At 42.6% G+C, this 16,646-nt stretch overlaps 1 protein-coding gene across 2 annotated transcripts in view; it reads left to right on the forward strand.

Annotated features, from left to right (window-relative positions):
* The first annotated feature begins 811 nt into the window (after positions 1 to 811).
* Positions 812 to 16,646, forward strand: part of ITPR1 (inositol 1,4,5-trisphosphate receptor type 1) — a 327,875-nt gene continuing 312,040 nt past the window's right edge. For both annotated transcript variants that reach the window (XM_042930020.1, XM_042930021.1), the window contains exons 1-2: positions 812 to 1,000; positions 1,791 to 1,861. The gene's annotated coding sequence lies outside the window, so the exon portion shown is untranslated. The remainder of the gene's footprint in view (positions 1,001 to 1,790; positions 1,862 to 16,646) is intronic.

Here is a 16,646-nt window from a genome sequence, read left to right on the forward strand (position 1 = left end):
AGGACTTAGGTCGCGGTTTGTATTTACTTTCTGCCTCCCAATCTCCGCGCCGGCGAGTCACAACTCGGCTCCTTTATTTTTGTGCACCGGAGAGGCTAGCGTTTCTTCATCTCCTGTGGGGCGAGGAAGAACACACGCGGCTCGGGGTCTCTCCAGCTACTTGCCTATGTCCCCTCCTGCGTAGATCATTCCTGCCAGAGTTCGTTTTCTATGCAAACCCGAGCAGGATGGAGCAGATTAAATAAAGACAACCTCGCGCCTTTAATCCTTGACCGCAAATACTGGCTTTTTTGTGCCCTGGATTTCTGAAATTCTTGGCTCAGGGACTCAAGGCACGGGGGGGTGGGGAGGGTGCGTAACAGCTTGTAAAAACTTCCCAAAGCAGAAATCCGAGCTCCTACCCGCACCCCCCTCACCCAGAGATACCTGGATTCAAAGGAAAGGGGGCAGCCAGAGGAGGAGCGTCCCCAAGGGTTGGGGGCGCTCCCCAGGGGTTGCTTTGGGTCTCGGGCTCCAGACCCCGCCAGCTCTCTGGTAAGAGGAGGATTCGAAGCCCGGACGCCCCGCAGGACGCCCCTCCCAGTCCCCGCGCGCTTCTATTCAGAGCCCAGCCCGGAGCCCAAGGGATTCTGGGACTCGTAGTCCTTCCCCGCAGCCCCAGGCGCCGCCACGACCTCGGACTCGGACTACATTGCCCAGGGAGCTTCCCGGCCTATATAAGCTGCCAGGAGCCGCTTCGATGTGCAGTAACCATGTGGATGTGCTGCTGAAGCGTTTCCTCAAGCTCGCTGGGGTGGGAGGAGAGGAGGAGGAGGTGGTGGTGGAGGAGGAGGAGGCAGAGGGTGGAGAGAGAGAAAGCGCACGCCGAGAGGAGGTGTGGGTGTTCCGTTTCCATCCTAACGGAACGAACTCCCTGTTCGCGGACATGGGATTACCCAGCGGCTGCTAACACCTCTCCTCGCCCTGCTCCCCCAGCCCGGCGTGGCTCCCGGGCACCAAGGTAGCGGCTGGGGCCGGGCAGAGGGCGCGGGGAGTTGGTACTGTCCCCCACCCCGGGCGCAGAAGTTTTTGCCCCGCTCTTGCAGTTCTTGGTGGATTTGCATGCACTTGCATACGTTTGGGGGTTCTTTTACTGAGGGCATTTTTGGGGTGTTCATTTTAGGCTGAAAAAAAAAATCTCTATTCGAGTGACTGGCCTCGAGGGCTACCCATTCTGGACCGGAATGGCATTCCCCCAAATTGGAAACTGTTGCAGCAGCTGCAGGAAATAGTTTTTTTTTTTTTGGGGGGGGGGTGGCGGGTGTTGGGGGGGTGTCATATGTGAGTCCAATCAAAGAAATAATCTTTTAAAAAATGTAGCCCTCCCTCGACCTGTTTGGTTGGGAGAAAAATGCATGTGGGGGCCTCAGTGGGGAGGGTTTAAAAAAAAAACGGAAGAAAACCGGGGAGCGCTGAGGGATGAAATGTGGACGAAGCTCACGCCCAATGAGGATGCGGGCTTCGGATACTTGGCCTAGGCTCTGGGAAACAAGTGCTTTGGGATCTGCCAAACACTTCCTTTAGTTCCAGCTTCCCCAGCACGTTCGAAGTTTTTGCGTGCCTAGTCTCACTTGTCAGTTACATACTGGAAATAAGTAAGCAGAGTTACCTAGAATCTTCTTGTCTTGTTTGGGGAAGAGGTGGGTCTCTCCAGGAAGGAGGCTAAAGAAGATGGAAGCTTGCAATTCGAAGCATTTCTGTTGGGGGCCGGCCTTCGTGGTCTTACACTCAGTTTCTTTCTTAATACTTAGGAGCTGACTACAGAGGAGCAGGATTCGCACAGCTGGCGTGTTTGGGCAACAGAGTGCCTGACCTCGGTCAGGTGAGTGTGAAGCCTGAGTGCTGTAGTCAATAATGAATTTTTGTTCGAAGTGTATTTTCTGCCCTCTTCTAAAGAGCCATGGGGATAGGAGTAGGAAAGAAATGGAAACTCCATGGCTTAGTGTCCAAAATTTGTCACTGCCTTTGGTGACAGCTTTAGAGAGCATTTGAGATACAGGGGGCAGTTCTGCCTAGCACTTTTGGCCAAGGCTCAGACTTAAAGCAGCCTGAAAGTTTATGAGAGGAGGGGGGAAAAGCCATTAAATGGAGCAATAAAAGGAATGCCCATTGGTGGCTGAGAATTGAACTTGCCTGGCAGCGTGCTGATGATTTAAATTCTGAAGGAAGCAGTACATTTCATCTGCCAAGATATGTAAGCAAAAATTAACTGCCTCTGTCTTTCAAAAATAGTCACTTTTTTCTTACTGTAACATGTGTTTAATCAGAGTAGGTTGGATTGCAAGAAATGAAAGTGGTTGCTGGCAGTTTGAAAGAATTAGTACTTTAAAAAGGGAAGTTTGTTCTTGAAGCATGAAAGAGTAGTATCCAGTCCTTAACTTGAAGCCACCTGAATGTCAAGGAATCTGATGAGTCCCTCTTGTTTAGGTGCTTATTGTGGGATATGAGTTGAAGGCAGCATTTTTCTGTGAAGACCAGCAGCTCCTCCCCCCTCCTCCCCATGGTCATACTGCTCTTTAAGAAAGGGAGGTTTTAACAGCTGCATGTACAACCCATTGCTGCAGATTTGGCCATCACAAGTTTTTTCTTCCAAAATGGTCAGGAACAGGGTAAACGGGTGGAGGTCTGGGTCTCAGCAACTTTTTTAACCTTCTAAATATTTAGCTGTTCCCTGGGCTACAATCTTTGGGTTTTTGAAATTAGAAAATAAAAGGCAGACACTTCATTATAGTAGTATAGTGCTTTTGTTTCCTGTTGATAAGATCCTTAGGAGGGCTGGTGGAGTGGGAAACATTGGGATGTGTGGGCTGTAGTTCCTTCTTGGAGTTGCGTAGACCTTCATGGCTACCTGGGCACTCAAAAGGCCAGGGAATGGGTTAAGTTCCTCTCTTTTGAGCAAGCTCTCGACAAGGAGAAACTGATTCACAGACTCTTCTCCAACTTGTTGCTAAAAATAGCACGGACACATTAAGTACTTGTAAGCCAGATCTAGAGCCATATATCACAGAAACTCTAAGTCAGGAACAGGTGAAGAAGTGAAGGTGTAGAGAGTGAAAACACTTGCCCAGTAGCTAGTACACAGTAGAGGCAAGATAGAACTCCAGGTTTTGGGACTGCACTGTGTCCCACAAATGCATTTAAGTTGGGTGGGAGAGGTGAGGGAAAAGCTGGAAAAATGGTACTTATTTCTGTTGATGAAATAACTCTTGTGTCCTAGAGGTGACGAATAAATAGTAATACATTGATTTAAGAAGGAAACGATGTAGCTGTAGATGTAGGGATAAGAGTGTGGCTATTTGAGGAGGTGTTAGATGTTACCCTGACTGTGTTTTAGAGAGCTGTGTGCTGAAAGCTGAATGGGGAGAGTAAAAGAAATCAAACCACGAGGAACACTGTTCAGCATTAGGTTCATCTCATAACTGAAATCCATCTTGATCATCTACATCAAGGCATCTGTGCAGGTTAAAAGAATCAGAATTTCTCAGTCTGAATAATTCAGTAGTTTAAATTGCGGTGAGTCTAAACTGTGAAGTATCGGTATGTTTTCATGTACTCTTCAGTTTGGTTTGTGGACAGTTGTGTAGAACACTTTTTCATTTCTTTCTTGTGTGTGCATGAGTGTGTGTGTGTGTTGAAAGTACAGTCTGTTCTTTAAATAATTCAGAGCATAATATACTATCAAGATTTCCTTGTAGCAGGCAGGGAAAGTTCTTCATGCTCTATATGAATTACTCCTGGCCGCCTCTTTAAGTCCATGAAGTTGTTTGGGGTTGACAATATTATCCATTTAACAAAGTGGTGCTTTTTGGAGGGAAATGGCATCCTTTCTTGAGGAATGAGAGATGGAAAGGTTGCTTAGAGGAAAAGAGACAGATGAACCCACCAGATAAATCTCTTGCCTTTTTCCTCAAAATATTTTCAAGTGAGCAGGACCAGGGTATTAGAGGGAGAGATAGAGAAAGGAATGAAACCTCTAATCCAGTGGTATACAACTCGCTGACTTCTAGACAAAAAGAGTCGCATGGCTTTTTAGCTCATTTATAATCTTGTGGAAATTCTGATTTCTTTACAAGCAGCTCTTAAAAAACAAAAACGAAACAACAAACACCAAATATGAACAACTGAAAAAAAAAAAAAGACGACAGAAAAATAAAAGTAGGCTTAAAGTTAGGTTCCTAGGTCAAGCTGTCCTTGGATATATCTAATTAAGGAGTCTATACAAGGCCATTGTCCCATCTTGTTTAGTGCTGGTTTGATCTTTTAAAATAAAACACATTGGGTTTGCAAGCTCTTTATTAACTGTAAGTGCATGCAATTTTTTTGGTTTACTTTTGTGTTTTTAAGCTTTTGCACTGCTCTTGTAATGAAATCAGTTAAGGCTTGAAGTCAGTGACAGCAACATAATTTTTATGATTCCTACCAATTTTCGTAGTGTCTGTGGTTCTGAGGTAATTGCTAATGAGGATGAGCTGAAAACACCACTAAAACCATCACCTGTGGAGCTAATTCTATTGAACTATGGCTAGGGTCTTCCCTCAGCTGGACATAGTTAACGACATTTGGTGTGATAAATCTGTGAATTTCTAATACCTGCTAACGTTGATATGATCCAAGTGTTTACTACTACATTCAACAAATTTCTAGAGCACCTGCTGTGTGCTGAGATCTAGGAGTTCTAGGTGCTGGGGACACAACACTGAAAGTCCTGTGCCCAAGAGGCTTAGATCCTAGTTAGGGGGAAATAGGCATTATAAATAAGCAAACAGGTAGTGAGTGCTATGGAGAAAAAGAAAGCCAACTAAAGGGGAACAGAAAATAACAGATGTTGGTGAGGTTCTGGAGCATTTGGAACTTTTGTGCACTGTTGGTGGGAATGTAAAATAGTGTAGGCACTGCAGAAGACAGTATGGTGGTTCCTTAAAAAATTAAACAGAATTACCAAATGATCCAACAATTCCACTCCTGGGTACATAACCAAAAGAATTGAAAGCAGAGACTCAACCGATATGTGTACATTCATATTCATAGAATTATTCATAGTAACCAAAAGGTAGAAACAACCCACATGTCCACTGATAAATGAATGGACAAACCAAAAGTGGCATGTCCATATAATGGAATATTATTCAGCCTTAAAAAGGAATGAAATTGTTATATATGTTACAGGATGGGTGAAGGTTGAAAACATTATGCTAGGTGAAATAAACCATACACATAGGGACAGGTAGAGTGGTGCTTGCCAGGGGCTGGGGAATGGGGAGTTTGTTCAATGGGTACAGAGTTTCATTTGGGAAGATGAAAAAATTCTGGATGTGGATGGCAGTGTTGGTTGCACAACTGTGTGAATGAACTTAATGCCATTGAATTGCACACTTAAAAATGATTAAAATAGTAAATTTTATGTTGTGTATGTGTATTTTACCACGATAAAAATTGACAACAATAACAACAGTGTAAAGGGGATAAGGAGGTATTAAGTGGGGATTGGGAATCAGGGAAGGGCTCTTTTTTTAAATTTTATTTATTTATTTACTTAAATGTTTATTTTTCAGAGAGAGAGGGAGAAAGAACATGGTGGTGGTTGGGGGGGGGGGTTCAGAGGATCTGAAGTGGGCTCCTCGCTGACAGCAGAGGGCCTGATGGGAAGCCCCAAACTCAAGAACCATGAGATCGTGACCTGAGCTGAAGTCAGGCACTTAACTGTCTGAGCCACTCAGGTGCCCCTATTTTTAATTTTTTGATGTTTATTTTGAGAGAGAGCATGAGCAGGGGAGGGGAAGAGAGAAGGAGGGAGGGAGAGAATCCTAAGTAGGCCTTGCGCCGTGAGTGCAGAGCCCAATGTGGGGCTCGAACTCATGAACTGGAAGATCATGACCTGAACTGAAATCAAGAGCCACACACTTAACTGAGTGAGCCACCCAGGCACCCCGGAAAGTGCTCTTTAATATGGTGCATTTGAGCAGAGATCTGAAGGAAGGGAGGTTAGCCAGTAGGTATCTGAGGGGAAAGGACATTCCAAAGAGCTAGAGCAGAAAAGTGCAAAGGTCCTAAGTTGGGAAAAAGTTCGACAGGTTAGGGAAAGGAAGGAGGCTAAGTTGGTTGCAGCTGAGGGAGAGTGCTAGGCCTTCAGATGGGAGAGGGATTCCAGGTCAGATCCTGCAGGCACCAAGGTTTTGCAGGTAAGCAATGGTTTACTTCCCTGAGGATTTCTTAACTTTCTCAGAACTCTACATGTGGTTCTCAGCATCCCTGAGCTACGTTGTACTTTCTGAAGAGACTGGTGAGGCTGGCAAGATCACTTACCAGTTTGGAACTTGATTGGGGGTGGGGGGTGGGGTAAAACCTAGATGTCTTGTTAGTCACATGACTTACTTGGGATTATAATCCCCTATAGTTGGAAGGGAATCTTCTTGGATAAATAGATGAACCTGCAGTTGGTTTGGATAAGAATTTTAAGAATCTCATGATATTCTGTGGTTTTTTTCAACAGAAACCTTGTGTACTTTGCTACCACCCTCCAGTCTGTCAGGTCTCATTTTAAGGAATTACACAAGGAGAATTTACGTTCTGCTGTCTAGCATCATCCTTGGGGAATATGAACTTCCAAATAAGTAATTCTCTCTGATAAGTGAAGGGGATCCCTTCATGTGTACAGATTTATAACATACATACCTGGTGATACTTACTGCTTAAGATGCACATATTTAATTAACAAAAACAAGCCAGGCACCCCTAATCCCACCGTTCAAGATGAGGGTTCCAGACTCCTGCATGTATACATATGTAAAAATTATGTGTATAATATCATTAAAAAGGACTCATGCCGTACCTCAAGTTTTGTTCCTTGCTGGTTTCACTCTATCCTGAACAGCTATTCTTGTTAATCAGTAGACACCCGTGTCTTCATTTTTATGAAGGTATCTGTACCTTTGATGTGATTGCATTTGGGTGGTGACAGGTATGGAATCACTAGGGGAGAACATCATTCAGATTTCATCACTGTCATAGAATCCAGGTTTTCTCTCTCAGTTTATACTGGTTTTTAAGAAAACTAAATGGAAGGTAAAGCACTATTCCAAAGTTAGCTGGGTCATTACAGGGATAAATCTTAGTAATGATTTATTTCAATACAGAATCTCTTATTCTTCAGAGTAACCTTCACTGTAGATAATTGGAAACACATAGAACAGTGAGATCTTAGTATCACGAACCCCTGTTTACTTATCACCTATCTGCACAGTTACCAATTCATGACCGTTCTGTTTTCACCTGCATTCTGATACACGCATCTTGGGTGAGTTGGGAACAAGTCCCTGATACCAGTTCATCTGTATTTTATTTTATTTATGTTTATTTATTTATTTTGAGAGAGAGCAAGAGAGCGAGTGCGTGCGTGAGCACAAACAGGGAAGGAGCAGAGAGAGACAATCCCAAACAGGCCCTGTACTGTCAGCGCAGAGCCCAGTGCGGGCTCGATCTCACAAACCGTTAGATCATGACCTGAGCCAAAGCCAAGAGTCGGGTGCTTAACTGACTGAATCACCCAGGCTCTATCTGTATTTTAGTATGTAGCTCTAGCATAGGGATTTAAAAACAAAAACAAAAAAACAACAACATAATACTGTAATCCATCACAGGGAGAAAAAAAAAGACATATTTTTTAATGGAGTCTGTTCTCCTTTTATGTTTATGTACATACATACAACATATATTACACAGGTGCATATATACACACATGCTTACAATATATACACACAATAATATATATGTATATTTAACCGTTTGTTTGAATCAGGATCCAAATAAGGTCAATAGATTACAAGTGGTTGATGTGTCTTTTAATCAATGTTTTCTCTACACCTCTTCTTCTCCATGCATTTTATGGTTATTATTGAGGAAATGGGGTGATTTATTTTCCCATAGTTAAGATTTTGCTGACTGTGTCAGAGTGGTATAGTTAAACATGTACCTGTGTTCCCTGTGTATTATCCTATCTGGTGCTTAAATGTAGAGGCTTGATCAGAATCAGGGTTATTGTTGTTTGCTACTTATATTTTTTTGAACTTCATTCAGGGAAGTATATGATATGTCTGGATATGCCTTATGATATTAGGAACCATTGATGTTCATTGCCTTAATCCATTAGTTCGTTAGGACTTGTCAAACTCCTGTTTTTCATTCTTCATTCATTAGCTGAACTATTTTATAAAAAGAAATTTTCCTCCACTAAGTTTTTTTGTTCTCTGTATTTTACTAGTTTTCAAAAATAACAAGTCGTTTCCTTACCATGATACATGGCAATGGTTCTCAACATGGTGACCCTGGGGACATTTTTGGTGGTCACAGCTAGGAAGAGGGTGCTGCTGGCCTAGAGGCCAGGGTGCTGATAAACAGCCTACAATACATTGCATAGCCATGTGCAGCCCAGAATTCTCCCTTTCACAGTTAACAGCAGTGCAACTATTGAGAAACCCTTGTACCAAGATGACCAGTGGGTATGTATTTTGGTTACTATCTTTGTGAACTTGTGAATTTAAGCATAATTTATATCTCTTTTTGTGTAGCTATCCTTCTTGATCAGAGTGCTCATTTTTGCTCAGCAAGAGAGAGGCTTTTGAAGTTGGTTCAAAAACACAACTGTAGTAGTCTTTGATAGCTTTCTTGCTTTCAATATGAGAGAATGTTCCAGGCCCATATTCTATATTTCTTGCCCCAGGCCTGGAATCAGTCTTTTCTCCAAGGAGCCATAGTTCTTTTGAGTGGGAAATGGTATTCCGAGACCTCTGCCCAGGGCCAGATAGGTATTCTTATTTTCCTTATACAGGTCAGAAAAGAAAGCAGATTGAAGAAAACTTAAAACCTGAATATTTTCAATGAAGGTATTTCCAAAGCATAGTTAACACATCCTTGCCTTTTTAAAAAGGATTCTGAAAGTACTCCTAACTTTGCACTTTGGTATCAGTTTTAACCTTAGTGTACTGGTGCTCAGGTAACAATAGTACTCCCCAGATTGGTAGGAATGTTACTCTTGTTCTGTATCCATGTTCTTCATAATGTATGGCAACCTACTATGAGATCCTGAAATCAGTTTAGTGGGCCTCCTTTAGCAGTTTTTTTTTTTTTTTTAACTTTATTTACTTAGAAGGAGAGAGAGAACACAAGCGAGGAAAGTGCAGAGAGAGGGAGACAGAGAATCTTAAGCAGGCTCTATGCTGTCAGCACAGAGCATGACCTGGGGCTCGAACTCAGGATCTATGAGATCATGACCTTAGCCGAAATCAAGAGTCAGATGCTTAACCAACTGAGCCACCCAGGTGCCCCTCCATCAGTGTATGTGTGTATATGTATATATGTGTGTGTGTGTGTGTGTGTGTGTGTGTGTATATATATATATATATATATATTTTTTTTTTTTTTTTTTAATGAAGTCGAGTAAATTAGAAAAACGTCAAAGTGTATTGTATGGATACTTAGAAGGACACCCCCCCCCCCCTCCCATTCTCTCTGTCTCTCATACAGAGTGAACAGTGGGTTGTAACTTCAATGTATTTCTTACTGTGGGTTTCAGTCAAAAGTTTGAAAAACATTGCTCTACATCTTTATTCCTCCATTTGTGGTCACCAGACCAGCATCATTGCCTTCAACAGTGAGCTTGTTAGAAGTGTAGACTCTCAGGCCCCACCCCAGACCCAGTGAATCAGAACCTGCATTTTAGCACAATCCCCAGGGGATTCATGCACACTGGAAAGTGTGAGAACCTCTATACTTAACCCCCAGTGTTTTTTCAGTGTTGTCTTATTTTTATGGTTATTTTTTCCTGGCTTGTTCTCACCTGTTGGAACTGACCTTTGTACTTGTCCTTAGTGGCCTTTTCATTCTCAATCAAGTGGAAGGTAGGCTAAGTCACCACTGAAGGTGAGCATGAAGGTCTGGCAGGACTCTCTCTGACAAAACTGGAAGCATTAGTTCTTACACTTGGGGGACTCTCTTATTGGCAGCAGTTTCAGATAGAAATGATACGTGTGAAACCTACTTAGGGTTGGGAGGTCACAGGTAGGAACAAGGCTGCATTTAACATGCTGTTTTCAGACACTTGGAGCAACTTAGGTTTTATAATGTTGTGTGACCCAGCGAATTAGCAGAACTTCTGGGCTGCTTGTATGGTTGCTTATCAGATACAGATGAGCGTAAGAAGAAACATCACTGACCTACAAGTTCTTTGCTGTTTGTCTGTGTTTCACTAGGAACTTTATTTGGGAAGTGACTTTGTTTTGTAAAAATAGTTTCAAGACTTAACCGTGCACATATTTCTTTCTTTTCTTTTCTTCCTTTCTTTTTTTAACATTTATTTATTTTGAGAGTGAGCATGAGATGTAAATGGGCAGAGAGAGAGAGAGAGAGAGAAAGAAAGAGATGGAGAATCCCAAGTGGGCTCCACACTGCCAGCGCAGAGCCTGATATGGGGCTCGAACTCATGAACTGCAAGATCATGACCTGAGCTGAAGAGTTGGGGTGTTTAAACTGGCCACCCAGGTGCCCCTCCATGCACATATTTCAGAATAGAAAAAGCTGATACAGTACCTAGACTTAAGGACATTCATTTATTTGCTTTGGTGCATCTGTGCCTGTGACTATGTCCCCATCCCTGCCCTGTCTATATCCACCTTGCCAAATACTACCCAAATGCTTCTCTTCTGGGAAGCCTTTCCTGATAATTTGAAAATCTTTGTTATTTGAAACTCCATGGCACTTTAAATCTATTTTCCTCACGGGCTTTTTTGATTTTTAACCTACAAATGCACCTGAGAAATAGTGCCCACAAGAGATTTGTTGAAAGAAGTTATGTATCTCCATGTTATATCTCCCTTAGAAGAATGTAGGCTGCTTGTCAGAAGAATCTAATCATTTGTAAGCTTCTCCTGATTAAATATTTCTGAAATTGGTGGTTTGCTTTGAAAAGCCTCTTTTGCTGTGGAGAGCGAAGTGAGGACTGTGCAGAAATGTATTAAGTGGTTCCTTTTGATAGCTTTTGAGATGTTTCTCAGAACAGTTCTTGGGTGGGCATTGGGCTTGGGAAACTGTTGAGTGTTAATAAAAGGGAGTGAAGGTAATAATCAGGGAGGGAAGCACAGTTGCTCTGAGGCTTTAATGGTATCTCCCTGCTGAACCACAGGATGGGGGCTCCGCAGGTTTGGGTACTGACTGCCTCTTGAGTAGGGGCTAAACATGTAACATCTGTGCTTCTGTTTCCTCCTCTGTAGAATAGGTATAAAAATACCTGCTTTGGGCCATTGCTGCCAAGTCAAATGTTTGCAAAAAGTCTCAGAGATTAAAAAAAGAAAAAAAAACAACAACAAAGCCTGTGTCCCTAGAGGAATGGTTCTCAACCAGTGGGGTGATTTTGCCCTGTGGGGACTTGTGGCAATGTCTGGAGACTTTTTTTGTCACAGCTGAGGGAAAGTGGGTGCTACTGGCATTTAGCAGGTAGAGGTCAGAGATGTCACTAAACATCCTGCAATACACATGATATGTCCTCCACAACAAGGAATTATCTGCACTAAAATGTAGCCCTCAGTAGCCCTGAGGTTGAGAAACTGTCCTAGACTGATTTTTCCCAGACTAATTGAGACACTGCTCTCTCTCTGAGGATGTTCATCAAATCCGATTTGTTGGTTTTTGTTTTTTGTTTATTATTATTATTATTATTTTGGTGGTTCAGGTTGTGAGCAGAGGGGTGTCTCTTCAGGCTGGGGATGACTTTAACTTTTTAATAAAATAAATACCACTCTTCCCCCACTTCCCCTAGGTACTGGCTTTGGTTTCTGGAGCCCTGTGATCTATTTGCTTTGTTGTTGTTTTTTAATGTATGTTTATTTTTGAGAGAGAGAGACAGCGTGCGAGCACGGGATGGGCAGAGAGAGGGAGACAGAATCTGAAGCAGGCTCTGGGCTCTGAGCTGTCAACACAGAGCCTGATGTGGGGCTCCAACTCACAAACCCTTGAGATGATGACCTGAGCCTAAGTCGGATGCTTAACCAACTGAGGCACCCTGGTGCCCCTATGGTCTATTAGCTTTGGCTAGTACACGGCTGTGTGACCTACAAGAAGTCACTCAGGTTTATTGTTGTTTGCTTTTTCCGCCTGTAAAATGAGGAATTTCAGCTAGATGATCTCTACCCACCAAATAGAAAATTTTCTGACTGCCAACTTTGAGCTTTTGATTGGCTTTTCTTATATTGGCCTGGGAGAATAGGAAACTTGAGAGCACGTGTCAGAATTGACATCTTTGCTGAAAAATAGCCATGTAGATAATGTACCTTTTTCAAGAATAGGCTATTTAGTGGGCATGTTTGTGAAAAGGCACATAGGTTTATCTTTGTGTGCATGTGTTTATCTCTTGTGTGTCTAATGAGCAACATTTAAATTAGAGAATTGCTCTGAACTGCTGATTTACAACTGCTCTTTCTGAGATTGTCATAGAGGGCCCTGCTTAAAGTTGAAACTTCTGAGTTGGTGACTTCCTTTGGGACTGTCTGAAAACGAAAGCAGAATGCAATTTTCTATCCTCCGAGAGAAGTGCTTTTTGCAATAGAATAAGTGGTCTCCTGATGGTACACTGCATTTCTGAGGACAATCTGATTAGCCACTAATAGGACCAGAAGGCAAGCAGGGGGCTGCACAAACATGTGTATGGTGGGGTGGGGGGAGCTGCCGGCCGGTGTCCACCTCAGAAATACCGTGTTTCTGCTCCTCGTTTCACAAGAAAGATGATATCGTCAAGTCTTTGCTCAAAGGAAGTTCCAAAATTAACTGTGAGAGTGCCCAGTTACAGAAGAGACGGTGTAAAAGAGCGCCTCTTTCCTTGTCTTGGAAAAGTCCACTGTGAGTGTGGTAGGTTTTCTCTTCCCTGTATTTACAGCCATATTACCATATATGTACCTGGGTTAGGGCATCTTAAGGAGGCCTGTGCTCCTCTGGAAGGAGTGTCCTTGGCCTCCAGCCACGAGATTGATCAAATGCCGGCAACTCTTCCTTTTTCTGTGCACACTCTTGCTTTCCCTCTGAAAGGCCTTGTGGTTTGCCTGGCTTGGCCCATGGGGGGCTGCTTGACCTGAAAGTGAAGTGCTGCTCTTTTGTGTTGATGGCAGCTGTGGCCCCCAGGTCTTATCTGTGTTCCTGGAGACCAGCTGCCTGAGGCCTGCTGAATCTCCAGGAGCTTTTAAGTCTTTGTGCATGAGCCTTCTCTTTGCTGCCTAGCTTGAAAGGAAGCCTTTTGATTTTATTCATTTTAAGCAATCATTTTTAAAGCAAGCAGCAATAAAACCAGCACTAAGTCTTTGGCAGAGGCCTTCTCTTTTTTAGGAGGTGGAGATGATGTGAATGTGCCAAGAAAGAGCAGAGAAGGCTGATGGATTTCCATTGGCTACCTTTTTTAGCAGAAGAATGGCTTTTCCGAGTACCCTGTGCTTTGGGGCCAAGTGGCAAAGCTTAGTGACTGAAGGGTAGACCCAGAGGGGGCTATGGAGGTGGGATGCTGTCATTCATTCTTCACCTGGCTGTACTTTGGGGGTTTGAGTTTTACTAGGAAGAGTGGGAAGAACCTTCTGCTGGAGTTGGCATTGACAAATTCAGATAAATGCATCACACAGTGTGTCCTTTGTCTATACCACTCATCATGTGGACTTGCTGGTTGATAGGATTAATCCTCAACGGATTGTAAGCCCTAAAAAGTTTAGTAAGAGTAGTTTATGAAAGTTGAAAATACAGCAAATTGGCAGACAGGAATAATCCCAGTAAACAGGAATGTTTCCCATCTTTTACTTTCTTTGTGCTAAGCAAGCCCATTATTTTCTTTTACACATTTGAACCTCAAAACAGCTTTATGAGGCAAGCTCTCATGATCCTCATTCTGCAGATGAGGGAACTGAGTTCCAGAAAGAGTAAGTAACTTGGTCAAGATTATAAACTTCCTGTCACACTTAGCAATAAAGGCAGACTTTTTTTTTTTTTTTTTTTTAACGTTTATTTATTTTTGAGACAGAGAGAGACAGAGCATGAATGGTGGAGGCTCAGAGAGAGGGAGACACAGAATCTGAAACAGGCTCCAGGCCCTGAGCGGTCAGCACAGAGCCTGACGAGGGGCTCAAACTCACGGACCGTGAGATCATGACCTGAGCCGAACTCGGACGCTTAACCGACCGAGCCATCCAGGCGCCCCTAAAGGCAGACTTTTTACCCTGGCTTGGGGAATGCCACTGGCCCGGGCTTCTTCTTCTCTGACCTTACCCCGCACTTTCTTTCTTTCCCCGTTAATGGTCCAGACATTGTGGCTGGCTGTCTTTTTCTTGAACTTGCCAACTTCTTTTCTGCGCACAGTGCCTTTGTACTAGCTATTTGCTATGCCTAAAATGCTCTTCCACCTGATTTTTTTGCATGATTGCCTCTGTCTTGACTTTCAGGTCTTAGCTTAAATGTCTCAACTTGCTCTCTCTGACCAGCCAAAAGTAAAATGTCACACAGTTTTAATTCTCTGCCTAGTACTTAACACTATCTGATTGGTTGTGCCTGTAAAACTATCATGAGAACCAGGACCTGGACTGTCTTCTTTTTACCTATGTCCCACACACCTGGAGTAGGGATAGTGCATGGTAGGTATTCGATAAATTTGTTGAATAAAAAGGTGGTTTCAAATCAGGGGGTTTTCTCTAAAGTCTTGGATGTTGTATGTTTTGCATTTTAGTCCTGTCCAGTTTTTCATGTTTATGCAGTATGAGTCGTGAGCACATAGGCAGTGTCAAACCAGAACTTAAAATTTATAGTAGCATTTTTCAAAATTTTGGGTCTCAGGAACTCTTGACATGCTTAGAAATTTCTGAGGACCCCAAAGAACTTAGGTTTATGTGAGTTAGAACCATCTGTACTTACCTCATTAGAAATTAACACCAAGACAATTAACACTGAGACAACATGAAAAATAAGCCAATCGTATGTTAACACAGTAACATATTTTTAATGAACAATAGCTATATTTTCCAAAAAAATTTTTGCAAGAGAGTGGCATTGTTTTACTTTTTTGCAAATTGATGAATATCTGGCTTAATAGAAGATAGCTGGAGTCCTGTATCTGATGTATTTCCACCTCCAGTCTCTTCTGACATCTCATGTCCTGCAGCCTCTGGAAAACTCAACCATGGTGTGAGAGATGGAGTAAAAGGCAAATGGTGCGTTGGTGTTATTATGAAAATAGTTAGGACTTTGAAGAGCCTCTGAAAGGGTCTTGGGTTGAACTCCCAGGGGTCCTTGGGCGTCATGGAGAGCCACTAGCTTATAGAGTAGCCAGGTAATTTGAAAGGTGGGTGGTGCCATGGAACAACTCAGAGACTGAGAACCTGAAGGCTTAGGTAGCAGGATGCAATTGATTGTTCCTAAGTCTGGATATTGAATCAGAGCTTTTTGTTTAGAAATACATGCATGGGGATACATTGAAGCTGTGTTTGCAAAACAAACACAAGAAAACAAAACAAAAAAACCCCTTCCCAGCTAAAGTGCTGAATTGCAAAGGACCCTGAAAACTTGGAAGCTAGTGGTACTTGTTTTAGGTTCATCTTTTTCAGATGAGCAAGATTATAGCAAGCATTCTAGAAGTTCTGCAGTGGGATGGGTCATTAAAAAATAATAAAGCGTGGGTTCTTCTCCATGTCTGAGAATAGTAGCTTCAAATATAACTCCCTTTATAGCTGTTACTCTAAACCCTTTCTTGGTTCTCCTTGTAGCTTTTGGACTCAGATGAAGTTGTGTTCTATAATAGAAATTAGATTGGCTTAGTGCTTTATTGGTCTCAGATATTGTCACAACTGGTCTTAAAGATACCAAGGTGGAGGCTGTTAAAAATAGAAGAGATAATCCCTGCTAGCCAGCCATTTAAGAAAGGCAAATGATTACAGTCCAGGCCTCTGGGGGGTATTTTGAACTTCTCGGGTAATGTATATAAGATTGTGAAAGTTCAGGTAATTGGCTGGTAAAACACACAGGGAACTTGGACCTCAGGAGATGATTGGTGCCCTGGAGGGCCGGTATGGCAGGGAGGTCCTTAGTTTCTGACACCAATGCTTGGAAGGACCTAATTTAAGGGCAGACTCTGTGGGGCTTTTCTCCTTCCCAATTACTGTTTAGCCCCAAGGCCCAAGTGGCTTCATCTTACTTAAATAAAGGAGGCTTCTTGCTTCTGTGTGTCCATAAAAATCTTCAGGTCAAAATATTTTGGTCCCTGGCTTTGGGGTCCATTACCTGGTGTAAATAAAGGTTCTGACTTCCTCCTTTGCCTGTCTAGGATTAAGTGATACCTTAGGTAACTTCTTGGTTAATGAAAGTATTCTAATTTAGTCTCATTTCAGGAGTTGCTAACTTCTAAATTCTGAATTGTGTGTAGGCGAAAATTGAGTTTTTTTTTTTTTTTTTAGAAAAATGAATATAATGCAATTAGTTAAGTGTGTGCGGGAGAAATAGATGGGAAAAATTATAATAAGTGAGTTTTCTGGCATAGTCAAAGCTTTTAGCAAAAAGGAAAAAAAAAGGAAACTCAAAACCTATCTTAATGCTTAAAATGA

The sequence above is a fragment of the Panthera leo genome, chromosome A2 (genome assembly GCF_018350215.1).
Source record: "Panthera leo isolate Ple1 chromosome A2, P.leo_Ple1_pat1.1, whole genome shotgun sequence".
NCBI lineage: Eukaryota > Metazoa > Chordata > Mammalia > Carnivora > Felidae > Panthera > Panthera leo.